The sequence below is a fragment of the Lactuca virosa genome, chromosome 6 (genome assembly GCF_052849685.1).
Source record: "Lactuca virosa cultivar CGN04683 chromosome 6, Lactuca_virosa_CGN04683_v6, whole genome shotgun sequence".
In the NCBI taxonomy this organism is placed as follows: Eukaryota; Viridiplantae; Streptophyta; class Magnoliopsida; order Asterales; family Asteraceae; genus Lactuca; species Lactuca virosa.
In genome coordinates this window covers 52,353,453-52,372,925 of record NC_136431.1, presented here as the reverse complement: position 1 = coordinate 52,372,925, position 19,473 = coordinate 52,353,453, and the positions used below count along the sequence as shown (strand labels likewise).

At 32.9% G+C, this 19,473-nt stretch overlaps 1 long non-coding RNA gene across 10 annotated transcripts; it reads left to right on the top strand.

Annotated features, from left to right (window-relative positions):
• Positions 1-353: 353 nt before the first annotated feature.
• LOC145120056 (uncharacterized) lies at positions 354-7,089 on the top strand. 10 transcript variants are annotated; one of them, XR_013714103.1, is made up of 9 exons: positions 354-657; positions 755-777; positions 1,146-1,484; positions 4,875-4,987; positions 5,491-5,613; positions 5,793-5,901; positions 6,353-6,476; positions 6,546-6,595; positions 6,776-7,089. It is a non-coding gene; the product is annotated as an uncharacterized LOC145120056 (long non-coding RNA). The 10 variants fall into 10 exon arrangements; XR_013714104.1 differs by having other exon boundaries at positions 743-777; XR_013714105.1 differs by lacking the exons at positions 354-657; positions 755-777; positions 1,146-1,484 and adding exons at positions 2,924-4,340; positions 4,465-4,518; positions 4,742-4,783.
• The last annotated feature ends 12,384 nt before the right edge of the window (positions 7,090-19,473 follow it).

The following is a 19,473-nucleotide window of genomic DNA, read 5'->3' as shown; positions in this document are numbered from 1 at the left end:
AAAAATCGCAAGTTTTTGTATAATTTCGCTAAATTTTTTTTTTGAAAAAAATCCAAAAAATAAAAAAGTTAATAAAATAATAAAAAAAAGGAAAATAAAAAAAAACGCTTTTTTAATTTTTTTCAGCGAATCTATAAAAAAGCTGTGATTTTTAAGAATATAAAGTCGAACAAAAAAGATTTGTGATCTCTAAGTATTTATTTATGCATTTTTATGATTTTTAACCTTTTTTTAGGGTTTTTTGTTTTGCATATAACCATTTTATATATATATATATATATATATATATATATATATATATATATATATTGAGTTATGTTCTAATAAGAACAGTTTTCCGTTAGAACATTTGAGAACATATTTTACAAATAAAAATACACAAACTCCACATACATGTATCCGTACCCTAGTCCCACCACCACCTCCCTCCGCCTCTACTCCTGCCTTCGGAATCATTCGTCTCTTCTCTCGGACAAAAACTTTTCTCGATTTGGTTTGTCAGTAAACTCTCTTGTCGGTTTCGCGATATGATTTTCGATCTCGTTTCACCTGCTATCATATGCTATCGGATCTCGTTTCACCGATTGTCGCTGTTATGAATCTCTCATCGTTGTAGAGCCAACACAAACACATCTATCAAAACGGAAACACTTACTGGTTAGTTTCTTGTTTATTCCATTCCGATTATGTTCCCAGTGGATAGAAATTTCCAATTTATTAGGAATCCATTAATGTTTCTTAGCAATTGTGGCAGAATATCGCAAGTGCCCCTCCCAGGTGAGCAAGCATCGACTAAGCTTTTGCTCATTGACTTTAAATTTGAAATTTCAACTGAACTTATGTTTTAACTTCCTCTAAACTAGCGATTTGGAGTAGAAAATGAAGAGAATGCTATCACAAATATCTATCTTTTCAATACAGTTTTCAATGCTATTTTATTTTTGGTATAATCTTGGTAATTTGAGTGAGTACGTGTTGTGTCAAATAAGCATTGCTTGAAGCCACAAACACAGATTTGTCAATTACTTTAGTTTTTTATTCTTTATGGTTGGGTAGTTATAAATGTTGTTGCACTCAATATGTTCGATCAAATGCAATAAAGAGTGTTTAAATATCAATTTTTTTATTTTCATTGCTATTTGTAGAGGTAAAAACGAGTATTTCCGGATGTTTAAACATATATTATCTTGGTGGAGTCGTTTTGTAAAGAAGGGAGGTGGAAAGTGCTAACAAAATGGCTGAGCTTATGATCGACAAAGCAGTGAAGTTGGATGCACTAAAGCTGTTCGATAAAATGTCTCAAAGAGGCCTGATGGTTTTTTTATAAAAATTATCACAAGAAAGCAATGAATTTGTGTCGAGATTTAAAAGAGTCAAAACTAGATCATGATGTTGTGGTTTATGACATTCTGATCAATGATTTGTGCAGATTCATGGAACATGAATTTGCAAATACAAATGTCTTCCACGGTCTTCAAAATGATGTAAGAAAACCAAACACACATATATTCAATATCTTCAAACTATTCCATCCTTTGCAAAGGTATATATGATGTGTCAGGCATCATTAAACTACAACTATTTTATATATGAATTTAATTTGTGAATACCTTTTCATAAAGTGGAGAAATGTTAACTACTTTAGCATTTATTAAAAAAATTAAAAATGACAGAAAATTAAAAATAAGCCTTGATTCATAGACACTTATAATTGTATAAATATATTATGGGAATTCAAACAATTAAATGCTGAAAGATTAGCATTTTTTTCAAACAAATTATTTACGATTATTTTTATAAAATGGGATTACGTTTAATTTTACTAATTATTAATATAGGAAATCAATGATAAATTGTAAATAGGCTAATAATATCAATATATTTAGTGGATAATATATAGTTAGTTGGGTCTAAATCGGATAAGGTCAACCGTATATTTGAAGATAATCGAAAATGCGAAAACGAACTGTATCCACATAAATCATATGTGATTAAATACATATAATCACATATGATTATATGTATCTAATCGCATATAATTTATGTTCAAAAGATTCATGTTCGCATTCTCAATTTAATATTTTTTCTTGTGTATTTAATCATATATGATTATATGTATTTAACTACATATGATTTATATGAACAAAAATGAATTTCTCTATAAAAATTATATGTGATCAGATACATATAATCTCATGTGATTTTATACACGAGAACAATTATTGAATCAAGAACACGAAAACAAATCTTTTCCAAATAATAATATGTGATTAAATACATTTAATCACATATGACTAAATACAAGAGGCCAACTATTGAATCAAAAACACAAAAATGTGATTATATGTATCTAATCACATATGATTTTTATGGACAAAGTCGATTTTTTCCATATAAATCATACGTGATTAAATACGTATAATCACATATTATTATATATACAAGAACAACTATTGAATCACGAACGCGAAGAAATTTTTTTCCACATAAATCACATATGATTATATGTATCTAATCGCATATGATTTGTGTCGACAAGTTTCATTTTCGCATTCTCGATTCAATAGTTTGTTCTTGTATTTAATCACATGTGCTTATATTTATCTAATCACATATGATTCATTAATCAATATTCGTTTTGCGTTTTTGATTCAATTATTGTTTCCGTGCATTAAATCACATGTGATTATATGTATCTAACCACATATGTTTTATGTGCACAAGATTTCTTTTTGCGTTCTTGATTCAAAAGTTGTTCTTTGTCTACATTAATTATATGTGGTTAGATACATATAATCACATGTGATTAAATACATGATACAAATTATTGAGTCGAAAATTAATAAAAAAAATCTTGTGTATATAAAGTATGTGATTAGATACATAAAATAAAATGTGATTATATGTATTTAATCAGACGTGATTTATGTGATTACATACATATAATCATATATGATTTATGTAATTAAATATTATTCACATAAATCATATATGATTAAATACACATAATCACATGTGATTTATGTATCTAATCACATATGATTAATGTGGTCAAGATTCATTTTTTGCATTCTCAATTAAATAATTATTCTTTGTCCACCTTAGTCATATGTGATTAAATACATTTAATACATGTGAATATATGTATCAAATAACATATGATTATATATATAATAAATTGTGAGGACGCTTATGCACAGTGAACTTTTGCTTTTCTGAAATTGGCCACAAAAATTTATGTTTTTTGTATTTTTGGCCCCTTATTTTTTTTGTTACAATTTGCCACATTATTTTCGTTTGTTTTGAGTCGGTTGCTCCCTCCACCGCCTCTCCCACCCAATCAGATGTTGCACCGCCATGGAGACCATGTTAGGAACCGGACCGGGTACACGCAGCGGAAACACACTATCACACACACACAAACTCACGAAAATAAAGCAAGAAGAACACAAGGATTTTACGTGGTTCGGATTCGGTGCAAATTCTACGTCCACGGGCTGCAACTAGAGAATTTTATTAAAACTCACAAGATTACAATTGGCTTGACACTCTACACTTGATGTTCTCTCAAGTTTTTGCACACCAAATATGCAAAACATACATGCATATATATAGGTGAATGTTTGCCATGTGAAAACAGAAAGAGTTGTAACCAATTTAAAGTCTACCAACTTCAAGTTTGAACATGTTGAATGCACCACTTATTTTCCAACTTTCAGTTTGAATTTGATTCTTTTATTTCACATGCATAGCCACATGTTTTCAACCTTTCATATTTTACCTAACAGACCAGTCGTTATCTTTCTCCCTCGATTAAATCCATTCTTATTACAATGCTCTTTCTTCTTGGCTCCGCCACTTCTGACCATTCCATTCGTAATCGGTGGAGCAAAAACAAATCGCAGAGGAAAACGAAGAAATCGCCAAGGCCGTCGTCGTCCGGTTGTGGCTTCTCGACTCTCATCGACAGCCTGTAACAACCCTCCCCCATTTATTGTGTATCCAAAGGTCTTTGATTAAGCAGGAGACAAGCAATGAACGATTCTTTGTGATTACTGATGAAGTTATCAATTGGTGCCCTACCCCTCTAATCAGATAAGTTTCTATTCTAGGTTTTTCTTCAGTTTTGATTCTGATAAAAAGCATCATCTTCGTTGTCTCTAATTCTGATCTTTACACACTCTACCGGTGTGTATTCCATTACAACAAAATCGATTGGGCAGGGACAAGCAAAATCAACTCATAATTTGAAGTCGATTGGTTCTATCACCGTTGGGAAAGAAGACTGCCAACCACCATCACCACAATTATCTAATACACAAATCCAAAATTTCAATGAGGTAAACTTTCAAATATGGATTCCAAAGTTCTGAATTGCCTATGTTTTTTGCTCATTTGAAATATGGATTAATGTTGCACACCAATTGTTTGATTTAAGTCCTCAAAGAAATTAACTCTTTTTAGATCAACAATAGGGGTTGATAAGCTTATTTTCCTACATCCGTTGTTATTTTGGAGGTACGCTTTCTTTTTTCTTTGTATCTACTTCGACTTCTATCCAAACCTGTAGGCCAAAAGCAGACGACGTTGACAATGAGTGAAGGAGAGCGGGTGTCCGCTTCCGTAATTTGGTTGTTTTGTTCCTAAATGTTTTTTTGTTCCTCCTATGTTGCTTTTCTGTAGTTGTTCTATCTTTCTTTCATGTGATTTTATTTGAGAAGACTCTCTCTGTTTCTACTAGGTAGTTGCTTCGCTTCCTTTCTGAATCCCGACACCCTCACCCGTACGACTACTCCAGTTGATTAATTTAATTTCTTTCCGATATTTCTATTTTTCATTTTGTGATCTTTTATGATAAGGATTGAGTTTTTTAGGGTGTAAGAAGATTAGGTGCAACTGATGTGGATGTGTCACGTGGGTCTGGGCATTGTAGAAGCATATTGGGAATATCGTCTAAAGCTATGGGATATGGCTGGCTGGTGTTTTGGTAATGCTATTTAGTATTTATCCTCAAATTTAGTTTAAAAATTTTATTTTAATTTTGCAATATTTGGAACCAATAGTAATAATTATAATAGTTATAAGAGTAAATTACATTTTTAGTTTCTTTGTGTTGTCGATTTTTACAATTTTGGTCCTTATTTGAGGTTTTTGGTCCTTCCAAGTAAAATGACTATTATTTTGGGATTAAAATTGCAAAAGTAAGCCATACCCATGGACCAAAAATAGTCATTTTTCTTGGAAAGGAGGCCTCAAATAAAGCCCAAATTTACAAAAGTAATATTAATGGTGACGATACTAGTAATTATTATTATTATTATTATTATTATTATTATTATAGTTTTAAACTACTATAATACCAGTAACAACCGACATTGAAAGAACGTTGGTAAATAGTAAATACAAATTTATTAAATGATTTGGTTTCTATCCTATTATATTGGAATCGTTCATATTCTAAAGGTAGGACACCACACTAATGAATAACAGGTTACTGGATATAATTTCAAAGCTAAATCTACAAAAAAAAAACAGCCAGTTTTGGAGAAAGGAATAGTGGATCTCTCTATTTTACACAAGGCACTTGTGGAGTATCTTACAGTTGCTGACAAGGTATGTTTAACTTGGGCCTGTAAATTGACCATTATTACCCATATTTGATATTTTTTTCTTTCCGTTTCTAGAGTTATTAGTTGTGTGGGCCCACAGACTTCCACACAATACATAATCTTATAAAAATTGAAAACAAGAAATATTAGTTAAGGGTTTAATATTTTGTTTATATTAATCAGGGGTGATTCTTGCGACAAAATAGAACCACAGGGACAATTTCCATCATACCAAACATTATGAAAAGCTTTTAATTTAGTCGCTTCATGAGTTATGCATAGCAATGCCCAGGTTTGCCAATATTGTTATTTTTCTTCATCTATTTCACATTACTAACTCTGAATTTACAAAATTGTCCTTTCTCTTAATAGTTAGAAGTCGGTTGTTGGTAATATCCACAAGATGACCATTTATTGTGAAAATAGTTAACATTGTTTTTAATAGAGGGTAATAATGTCAATATGTGACATATGTCATCTATTGCATGGTATAAGCAACTTTCTTTTATTTACTTAATTAATGACCCTAACCAAAACACACATTGACGGTTATATTTATCAATTTGAATCTATCCTGATGGAAAACTACTTTAGGCGTTAATCGAATGCCTAGAAGCCAATAATTTGCTACACCATACAGATCTATCAACATGCATTTTTAGGTTATTATAGCATGACACGATTATCTTTCTGCTTATATTATGATATCCATGTTGTTCATGTTTTGATGCCTTCTGGTACAGGTGGGAATCTTATGTTGGGGGATAGGCTGCATGCTCCAGTTGTGCCCATACAACAAAAGGAGGATATTTGATTGTTGGTGTTGTTGTATGACTTATGGCTCCTGGATTTCCTATTGGGAGAGAGGTATATGCCATCATTTAAGTTCATTTTGTTGGTTTCTTTACATTTTGTTGGCTAATGATTAGGTTACAGTTTATTCACAGTTTGACCAACTTCACTATGGATTTTCTTCAAATTTTAAGGTAACTTACTTTGTAGTTCATGTTATCTGTATTTCTCCATTTTTTATTCTATTTACTAATTGTTTGGTTAATTTTGGACCAAGTTTGTTACTGTACCAAATAAGGCTTACATAGTTTAAGTATCCACCAATTATGACATCCTACTTTCACATGACTTCTTTCTTTTTTGCTTATGGTCAGGTTATCAAGTCCACTGCCCCGGAAATACATGTAAACCTGATGCACCAATAAAGTTCAAAAATCCAAATTTGAGGAGGAAATTAAGAGGGCATCTTCACCATAATGCACCATGTCCATCTCCAAGAAGCAACAATAATTCAACAAATGAGGTGTTGAATCCAGTTCTATAAAAATGGTCTGAACCACAGGGGAACTCCCTTAATTTGATGCTCTGTTACTATTTTCATTCCTACGCACATCCTTTTGATGTGGTGACACAAAAGAGAATTGAAGGTAGAGATAAAAGAATTAACAATTTATTGATTTTACTTTAAGTTAAGTTATTTTCACAAAAAAATTCATATGGTTAATCTATAACCTCCTATTAGTATGCAATTCAGCATAGTATTTTACAAAGCAATACCTTCTAACCCCCGCAACACGGGGGAATCTTTTCTAGTTTATATGAAAAAAGAAAAGAATATTATCTATATAAATCATATATGAGTAGATATATATTATCAAATGTGATTATATACATGAGAACAACTATTAAATCAAGTATACAAAACAAATCTTGTCCACATAACTCATATGTGATTAATTATATATAATAACGTGTGATTAAATACACGAGACCAATTATTGAATTGAAACCGTAAAAATAAATATTGTCCACATAAATCATATTTGATTAAATAAATATAATCACATGTGATTATATGTATCCAATCACATATGATTTACGTGGACAAGATTGATTATCATGTTCTCGATTCAGATATTGATTTTTTTCAACTTTAATCATATGTGATTAAATATATCTAATCACATGTGATTATATGTATTATCCTAATGAATCAAAAACACAATAACAAATCTTTGTAGGTGGTGGTGGGGGTGGTGGCGGCGGGGTGGTGGTGATTGGTGGTGGTGGTGGTGGTGTGTGGTGATGGGTGGTGGTGGGTGGGTGGGTGGTTGCAAGTGGTGGTGATAGTGACGAGTGGTGGTTTTGGTGGGTGGTGGGTGGGTGTGGGTGGTAGAGGTAATTCATTTTTGCTTTGTGATTATATGAATCTAATCACATATGATTAAATACATATAATCACATGTGATTATATAAATCTAATCACATATGATTTATGTGGCTAAGATTCTTTTACGTGTTTTATGTTATTGTTCACAGATTCCCTAATAACATGTGATTATGCGTATCTAATCACAGATGATTTATGTGGCTAAGATTCTTTTTCGCGTTCTCGATTCAATAATTGTTTTTTTTCACTTTAATCATATGTGATTAAATACATTTAATCAGATGTGATTATATGTTTCTAATCACATATGATTTTATTTGGAAAAACCAAATCTTGTCTATTTAGATCATATGTGATTAGATACATACAATCACATGTAATTATATACACAATAACAAATATTGAACCAAGAACGCGAAAACAAATCTTTATCCAAATTAATCATATGTGATTAAATACATATAATCACATGTGATTATATGAATCTAATCTCATATGATTTATGTGGACATAATTCATTTTTGCTTTGCTGATTCAATAGTTGTTCTCATGTATTTTATCACATGTGATTATATGTATAATTGTATGTGATTAAGTACATGAGTACAACTATTGAATCGAGAAGGAAAAAATGAATTTTGTCCACCACAAATCATATGTGATTATATACATATAATCACATGTGATTAATTACACAAAAACAATTATTCAGTCAAAACCGCAAAAATAAATATTGTCTACATAAATCATATCTGATTAAATACATATAATCACATGAGATTATATGTAGCCAATCATATATGATTTATATGGATGAGATTCATTGTCACATTTTCGATTCAATAATTGTTCTTTGTCCACTATAATCATATGTGATTAAATACATATAATCATATGTGATTATATGTATCTAGTCACATATGATTTATACGGACAAAAAATAATGATGTGTATATAAATCATATGTGATTAGATACATATAGTCACATATGATTATACACACAAAAACAACTATTGAATCGAGAACACAAAGATAAATATTGTCCACATATATCATATGTGATTAAATGCATACAATCACATGTGATTATATGTATCTAATCACGTAGAATTTATGTGGAAAATATTTATTTTCGCGTTCTCGATTCAGTTGTTGTTCTTGTGTGCTTAATTAAATGAGATTATATGTATCTAATTAGATATGATTTATATGGACAATATTCATTTTCACATTTTTGTTCAATAGTTGTTCTTGTACATTTAGTCACATATGATTTTTGTACACAAGATTCATTTTCGCGTTTTTGATTAAATAATTTTTATTTTTCCACATTAATCATATGTGATTAATACATACAATCACATATGATTAAATACATAAGAAAAAATATTGACTCATGAATATTATCAATATAAATCATATGCGATTTGATACATATAATCACATGTGATTAAGTATATGTGTACAACTATTGAACGGAGAAAGAAATAATGAATCTTGTCCACATAAATCATATATGATTAAATACATATAATCAAATGTGATTAAACATATTAGAACAATTATTGAATCGACGCAAGTATAAATATTTTCCATACGAATCATATATGATTAAATATTTATAATCACATGTGATTAAATACACAAGAACAACTATTGAATCAACACGTGAAAACAAATATTGTCTATGTAAATCATATGTGATTAAATACATATAATCACATGTTATTTAATACACGATGCCAATTATTAAATTGAAAACACGAAAATAAATACGGCCCACGTAAATTTTATTTTATTAAATACATATAATCACGTGTAGTTATATGTATCTAATCACATATGATTTACGTGGACAATATTCATTTTTGCATTCCCGATTCACTAGTTTTTCACGTGTATTTAATCACATGTGATTATATGTATTTAATAACATATAAATCATATATGATTCGATACATATAATCACATGTCACTCGATACATATAATCACATGTGATTACATACAAGAGAAAACCTAATGAATCAAAAACACAATAACAAATCTTTGTAGGTGGGGGTGGGGGTGGTGGCGGCGGGGTGGTGGTGATTGGTGGTGGTGGTGTGTGGTGATGGGTGGTGGTGGGTGGGTGGGTGGTTGCAAGTGGTGGTGATAATGACGAGTGGTGGTTTTGGTGGGTGGTGGGTGGGTGTGGGTGGTGGAGGTAATTCATTTTTGCTTTGTGATTATATGAATCAAATCACATATGATTAAATACAGATAATCACATGTGATTAAATAAATCTAATCACATATGATTTATGTGGCTAAGATTCTTTTACGTGTTTTATGTTATTGTTCACAGATTCCCTAATAACTTGTGATTATGCGTATCTAATCACATATGATTTATGTGGCTAAGATTCTTTTACGCGTCCTCGATTCAATAATTGTTTTTTTTCCACTTTAATCATATGTGATTAAATACATTTAATCAGATGTGATTATATGTTTCTAATCACATATGATTTTATTTGGAAAAACCAAATCTTGTCTATCTAGATCATATGTGATTAGATACACACAATTACATGTAATTATATACACAATAACAAATATTGAACCAAGAACGCGAAAACAAATCTTTATCCAAATTAATCATATGTGATTAAATACATATAATCACATGTGATTATATGAATATAATCTCATATGATTTATGTGGACATAATTCATTTTTGCTTTGCTGATTCAATAGTTGTTCTCATGTATTTTATCACATGTGATTATATGTATAATTGTATGTGATTAAGTACATGAGTACAACTATTGAATCAGGAAGGAAAAAATGAATTTTGTCCACCACAAATCATATGTGATTATATACATATAATCACATGTGATTAATTACACAAAAACAATTATTCAGTCGAAACCGCAAAAATAAATATTGTCTACATAAATCATATCTGATTAAATACATATAATCACATGAGATTATATGTATCCAATCATATATGATTTATATGGATGAGATTCATTGTCACATTCTTGATTCAATAATTGTTCTTTGTCCACTGTAATCATATGTGATTAAATACATATAATCATTTGTGATTATATGTATCTAGTCACATATGATTTATACGGACAAAAAATAATGATGTGTATATAAATCATATGTGATTAGATACATATAATCACATATGATTATACACACAAAAACAACTATTGAATCGAGAACACAAAGATAAATATTGTCCACATATATCATATGTGATTAAATGCATATAATCACATGTGATTATATGTATCTAATCACGTAGAATTTATGTGGAAAATATTTATTTTCGCGTTCTCGATTCAGTTGTTGTTCTTGTGTGCTTAATTAAATGAGATTATATGTATCTAATTAGATATGATTTATATGGACAATATTCATTTTCACATTCTTGTTCAATAGTTGTTCTTGTACATTTAGTCACATATGATTTTTGTACACAAGATTCATTTTCGCGTTTTTGATTAAATAGTTTTTATTTTTCCACATTAATCATATGTGATTAATACATACAATCACATATGATTAAATACATAAGAAAAAATATTGACTCATGAATATTATCAATATAAATCATATGCGATTTGATACATATAATCACATGTGATTAAGTATATGTGTACAACTAGTGAATGGAGAAAGAAATAATGAATCTTGTCCACATAAATCATATATGATTAAATACATATAATCAAATGTGATTAAATATATTAGAACAATTATTGAATCGATGCAAGTATAAATATTTTCCATACGAATCATATGTGATTAAATATTTATAATCACATGTGATTAAATACACAAGAACAACTATTGAATCAACACGTGAAAACAAATATTGTCTATGTAAATCATATGTGATTAAATACATATAATCACATGTTATTTAATACACGATGCCAATTATTAAATTGAAAACACGAAAATAAATACGGCCCACTTAAATTTTATTTTATTAAATACATATAATCACGTGTAGTTATATGTATCTAATCACATATGATTTACGTGGACAATATTCATTTTTGCATTCCCGATTCACTAGTTTTTCACGTGTATTTAATCACATGTGATTATATGTATTTAATAACATATAAATCATATATGATTCGATACATATAATCACATGTCACTCGATACATATAATCACATGTGATTACATACAAGAGAAAACCTAATGAATCAAAAACACAATAACAAATCTTTGTAGGTGGGGGTGGGGGTGGTGACGGCGGGGTGGTGGTGATTGGTGGTGGTGGTGTCTGGTTATGGGTGGTGGTGGGTGGGTGGGTGGTTGCAAGTGGTGGTGATAGTGACGAGTGGTGGTTTTGGTGGGTGTGGGTGGTGGAGGTAATTCATTTTTGCTTTGTGATTATATGAATCTAATCACATATGATTAAATACAGATAATCACATGTGATTATATAAATCTAATCACATATGATTTATGTGGCTAAGATTCTTTTACGTGTTTTATGTTATTGTTCACAGATTCCCTAATAACATGTGATTATGCGTATCTAATCACATATGATTTATGTGGCTAAGATTCTTTTACGCGTCCTCGATTCAATAATTGTTTTTTTTCCACTTTAATCATATGTGATTAAATACATTTAATCAGATGTGATTATATGTTTCTAATCACATATGATTTTATTAGGAAAAAACAAATCTTGTCTATTTAGATCATATGTGATTATATACATACAATCACATGTAATTATATACACAATAACAAATATTGAACCAAGAACGCGAAAACAAATCTTTATCCAAATTAATCATATGTGATTAAATACATATAATCACATGTGATTATATGAATCTAATCTCATATGATTTATGTGGACATAATTCATTTTTGCTTTGCTGATTCAATAGTTGTTCTCATGTATTTTATCACATGTGATTATATGTATAATTGTATGTGATTAAGTATATGAGTACAACTATTGAATCGAGAAGGAAAAAATGAATTTTGTCCACCTTAAATCATATGTGATTATATACATATAATCACATGTGATTAATTACACAAAAACAATTATTCAGTCGAAACCTCAAAAATAAATATTGTCTACATAAATCATATCTTATTAAATACATATAATCACATGAGATTATATGTATCCAATCATATATGATTTATATGGATGAGATTCATTGTCACATTCTCGATTCAATAATTGTTCTTTGTCTACTGTAATCATATGTGATAAAATACATATAATCATATGTATCTAGTCACATATGATTTATACGGACAAAAAATAATGATGTCTACATAAATCTTTGTAGGTTGGGGTGGTGGTGGTGGCGGCGAGTGGTGGAGGCGGGGTGGTGGTGATGTGTGGTGATGGGTGGTGGTTTTGGTGGATGGTGGGCGGGTGTGGGTGGTGGAGGTGGGTGGTGGTGGTAGGTGGTGCTGGTTGGGTAGTGATAATGGTGGGTGATGATGGTGGTGACGGGTGGTGGGTGGTGGTGGTGGTGGTTGTGGTGGAGGGCGGGTGGTGAGTTGTGATGGGTGGTGGGTGTTGGTTGGTGGTTGGTGATGGATGGTGGTGGCGGGTGGTGGTTGGTGGTGATGGTGGTGGTTGTGGTGGGTGGTGGTGGGTGTTGGGTAGTGATAGATGGTCGTATGTCGTTGGTGGTGGTGGGTAGTGATGGGTGCTAGTGGCGGGTGGTGGAGGTTGGTGGTGGTGGTTGGGTGGTGATGGTGGTGGGTGGTGGTGGTGGGTAGTGGTGGTGGTGGGTGGTGGTTGGTGGTGGTGGTGGCTGGCGGTGGTGATGGGTGGTGGAGGTGGGTGGTGGTGGTTGGGTGGTGATGGTAGTGGGTGGTGGTGGTGGTGGTGGGTCATGGGTAGTGGGGGGTGGTGGGTGGTGGTGCTGGTTAGTGATGGGTGGCGGGTGGTGGTCGTGGGTGGTGGTGGTGGGTGGGTGGTGGGTGGTGGTGCTGGTTAGTGATGGGTGGCGGGTGGTGGTCGTGGGTGGTGGTGGTGGGTGGGTGGTGGGTGGTGGTGGGTAGTGATGGGTGGTAGTGGCGAGTGGTGGTAGGTAGTGGTTGTTGTTGGTGGTGGCGGGCAGTGGTGATGGGTGGTGGAGGTGGGTGGTGGTGCAGGTGGTGGTGGTTGGGTGGTGATGGTGGTGGGTGGTGGTATTGGTGGCGGGTGGTGGTTGGTGGTGGTGGTGGTGGGTGGTGGTGGTGATGGGTGGTAGGTAGTGGTTGTGGGTGGTGGTGGCAGTCGGTAGTGATGGATGGTGGAGGTGGGTGGTGGTGGGTAGTGATGGGTGGTGGTGGTGGTGGTGGTTAGTGATGGGTGGTGGTGGGTGGTGGTTGGTGGTGGTGGTTGTGGTGGGTGGTGATGGGTGGTGGGTAGTGGTTGGTGGTGGTGGGTAGTGATGGGTGGTAGTGGCAAGTGATGGTGATGGGTGGTAGGTAGTGGTTGGTGGTGTTGGCGGGCGGTGGTGATGGGTGGTGGTGGTGGGTGGTGGTGGTTGGGTGGTGATGGTGGTGGGTGGGGGTTGGTGGTTGTGGGTAGTGATGGGTGGTGGTGGCGGGTGGTGGTGATGGGTGGTAGGTAGTGGTTGTGGGTGGTGGTGACAGTCGGTAGTAATGGGTGGTGGAGGTGGGTGGTGGTGGCAGGTGGTGGTGGTTGGGTGGTGATGGTGGCGGGTGGTGCTTGGTGGTGGAGGTGGGTAGTGGTGGTGGCGGGTGGTGGTGGTGGGTGGTGTTGGTTAGGTGGTGAGTGATGTTAGTTAGTGAGTTTTTTAATTGTTTGTAATTAATTTTTGATTTATATGAATATTATTTTATAATTTTAATTAAAAAAATTGTGTGGTCCAAATTTGTTCTCAAATGTTATCGCGATAAGAAAATGTTCTTGATTGAACGCTCATATATATATATATATATATATATATATATATATATATATATATATATATATATATATATATAGAGAGAGAGAGAGAGAGAGACCAAAAATATTAGTATTTGGCTATTTACAATATTTTAAATACGAAGGCAGGCAAACTTTTTCTCACTATTTGGATAGCCTCAAGCGCCACAATCAAACCTATATATATGAACAGCATCACTTACGATTAATAAACATGTTATCACAACGGGAGCCGATCAGTGGAAATGTGAAATCGTAAAAGTGATGTATTGAGTTCAAAACTCATGCTTTTTTAATGTTGGCGCTCTACAATATACCTGTCATGTTCATTTTTGCAATCAATAAACATACATCTTTACAAATCTTCTATAACCAATTTAAGATAACCTAAAGATCTCGAGTTTAATCTTTATACTGCAGGTTATTAGTTAATAGCCAAAAATGACAAACTATCTTAGGGCGTGTTCGGCACGGAGCTTTTGGGAGCGTTTGAGAGCTTTTAGCTTCTAGCGTTTGACAAAACGCTCCGTTTTGAACAGAAAGCCGTGTTTGACACTACAAGCTTCTAGCATTTAGTTTAAACAAAACGCTCCAAATCCAAATGCTACTTCATATAGCGTTTAACAAAACGCTACAAGCTACAAGTTACCCGCCACCCGCTACAAGCTACCCGCTACCAGCTAATTTTGCCGAACACGCCTTACTCGGCTTCATCGTCTTCTAATATGGTCTGAAACCCGAGATATTGATACGGTTCAACCTTACCGTTTAGCTAGTTAGTAGGCCGACTATATGGCCTGATTGGGCCGTGCCAATATCACATCTCTCTTTATAACCTTCAGCTTTTTGCAGCCCCTGATACGATCTTTGGTTTAAGGAATTGAAAAGAGTAAATTGTATTCCGGACAGTATCACACCACACCCCTCGAGATGTAAACAACAAAACACCAATGATCAAGGTAGCATGTCGGAGTTTTGAATCGAAAATATTAGGTCGTCTGACCCACCAATACAACAAATATAGTGGGGTGTCATGTCCTGTTATCTTATCACCATACAAACACCAAATGAGTTTGGTAAACTCACTACTACATATCATCTTTTTAATTAAAAACAAATGTAAATGTGTCAAAAGTCAAACCATCATGGCTACATGACCCAAGCTTGCTCCTCTCCGAGTGGTCGTCCTCCTTCATGACCACAATCAACCACACTGCAACCATCACGATTGGCTAGCTCTTATCACGAGACAAATCTTTACTTTTAGCCCACTCTTTTCGATAGAATAAATGGCCATAAATTAATGTACAACTTCCATTTCAGAAGATATGGCTAAAAGAAATGACTAAAAACTAACTATTTTACCAAATAAACACCTTAATGTATCATTTGACACTCAAAAACAATATGTCAGATCATGGGACAAGACTCTATTGTACTGTTCAGCACATATATGAACAAGTTTGTCATCAATTACATAATTAATACCTAGCTGAATCTAGTAATCCATCCCCAAAACATTACTTCACCAAATTTATTGCCACAATTCACAATCTTCATCAAAAAACATAAACAATATAGAATCATAAAGCTAGCAACTTTTCATAAAGCTTTCTGGGCAAAGAGAGTGTGGCCCAAATTGTCAACCAATTGACGAGACATGAATCAAAGAAACAGGAACCCATGAATTAATGCTGGAAAGGGGGGTTTACCATGATAGTTATCGGGAAGCAATCTTGTTTCTGCTACAAAAAAGACAAGAGGGACAGTTTACTGAAGAAACAGCAAGTGGTCCATGAGATGTAGCTTTGATCATAAAGTGTCAGCAGCATATGCATTTGTCGTAATGAGGCTATTTACTTGGTGGTGACTACAACTCCATAATGATATAAAAATAGAGTTCGAGATAATTAAAAGCGTATTGAAAAATGATGATTATTATGATGAAGATGATGATGATGTAGGCTGCGCCGACTGTTCCTTAGTAATGTACTGCAGAATTTATTGCTCTATTTAACAACTTAAATAGGCAAAAGTACTAGATTTTAATATCATCACCCTAATATTCCAGGTTCAATACAGATTTTGCATCTATAATAGTCTACATTCATTAAGCTTCAAACCCCACAACCTGTTCATCTCTATCTCCCGTAGTAATGCGTGTGTCGTGTTTGTGAGAGAGAGAGAGAGAGAGAGAGAGAATCTGATCCTGAAACACCAATGAGAGGGGTAAATTCTCTATGGTAAAAACAAGAAAACACTTTAAAGTATAGTGGCTTGTAGCATATGAATTCGAAGTTGTACCTTAGTAGGCTATGGACTACCCTAAATTAAGACTTTTTAGTTTGATTTTTAGTTTGATAAAATTAGGTAGGGATAGAGAGGCTTACATAGTAATGGATAGAGGTCTTAAAGATTTGTTATGAAGGGAGTTTTAAGTACTTGCTTAAAGAGCTTAAAAAGAGGTTTCTTAAAAAAAAATACACATATTTTTAATGACAAAAGAATTTTCTAAATATAACTAAGAAACACATACTGGTGCCAAAAATGACAAAAGAAAAAAAAAGAATTTTTAAAGATAACCAAGGAGTTCACAAGAGAACCTCTCTTGCATCCATTTCGTACTGTGGATTCAAGCTAACGGTCGAGTTTAGGGATATTTTTGTAATTTTGCTTAGTCTGCACTACGACACCTAAGCCAGTAGTATCTTCGCTGCAGATTGATGGTATCTTCTGCAAACCAAGCAGTATAAATTTTGATAAATCATATATTTTGGAATGTAAATTTTGTCTCTAAAATGTAGATTTGGGTAGGCAACTAGACAAACACGGCGATGAATTATAGATTTTTGTTTGGAATTCTTTTTGTACGGAGTAATTTTTTATTTATAGATATCATAGGTAGAAATGTAAGAGTAAATATCTATTGTACAATTTCATCTATTGTAAAATAAATTATGTAATAAAATCGATGTTTACATCTTGCATATATATATATATATATATATATATATATATATATATATATATATATATATATATATATATATAGGGAAAGATTATATGGAAAACAAAAAAACCCTAAAAAACCATAAAAATCATAAAAATACATAAAAAAATACATAGAGATCAAAAATCTTTTTTTGTTGACTTTATATTCTTAAAAATCACAGTTTTTTTATAGATTCGCTGAAAAAAATTAAAAAAGCGATTTATTTTTATTTTTATTTATTTTTATTATTTTATTAATTTTTTGGATTTTTTGAAAAAAAAAATTCATCGAAATTATACAAAAAGTTGCGATTTTTAAGAATATAAAGTTAAAAAAAAGATTTGTGATACCCATATATATATATATATATATATATATATATATATATATATATATATATATATTATGCCTACTTACATACCGAAATACGAGCATGTATTGATTACTTTATTATACTATATATTTAGCTAAAAGCTTGCAAAAAGGTAAAAAAAACAAAAAACAAAAAATAGAAAACAAAAAAAATTAATTAAGGAAGAATTGGATTTTGCAGTCATGCGGTCCAATTAATCATACTTCAGAGTTTTAAAAAAAACTAACGAAAAGAAAGCTCAATAATGTTATAAAAAATAAATTGTTTCCTATACTTTGAAGACTGAAATAAAACCGTAATTATATATGTCTAAAGCACCCAAATTATTGTCATACACACCGACTCCACAAGTAGTCAAACACCCTTTCCATTCTGACCATCGGCTGAGCATCAATCCATTCTACCATCTCCGAAGCCATAACAAAATATAAAACTTTCAAATCAAGCCACAGAGCTACACATCTCCAAAATTATAGAGCCATCGAACATTGAAAAAAAAAAGGAGAAATATCCTCCAGGACACTATGAAAATAAGTCAAAACACCAAATCCAATTGCACTCATCTATCCACTAAGGTAGATATGAGACAAAGTCTATCTAACATCAAACTCCACATAAAAACATTCACCTTTATCAGAATAAATTCATCCAATCTCGTAATAGCACCCCCCCCAGGGTAACCGATATGCATCTCAATGTTTTTTGGTCGGCTGGAGAATGAAAACACCACTAGAATCTAAATCCCGATTCCATTTATCTGAATAAGAACTAATAACTCATATGCCCGATCGAACATATGACCTTATCGGTAAGACTCTGGTTCGACTCGATATCGCTGGACCATGATGATCTATATTGAACTACCAAACCAGTCTAAGTGGGTCGTCACCGCTTAACTGTGGAGCAAGAGACCGAGCCATTAGTAGCGAAATCGATTGCCTTCATAAATTGATGAAATTAAGACAACTAAGCATTGGTTATACCAATAAACAGGCTGTAGCGTAACATATGATCATAATAATACTTAAAATTTGGTGGAAGTGACTAATGACCTTACTTAAGTACATCCTTTTGTACCTTCGGCTATAAGGGCATTAGATGACGATACGGCTAGAACCTGCTCGGTATGCCCGGGGCTACAATTCCTGATGGAAGGAGTATAAAAATCAACCAAGAGAAATAATACACATACTATCTAACGAACCATTCTATCAATTCAGTTACATATCAATCTGATATCTGACTTAACCATTAGAGCGTTTTACCGGTGAACGTCTTACGAATTGTTGTGCTTTCCAGGTTCGGTATCCAAGCTTTCCATCGCTAAGAAGAACTGTAAACAACTTATTCAAAGCTAGGAAAACTGGCACATC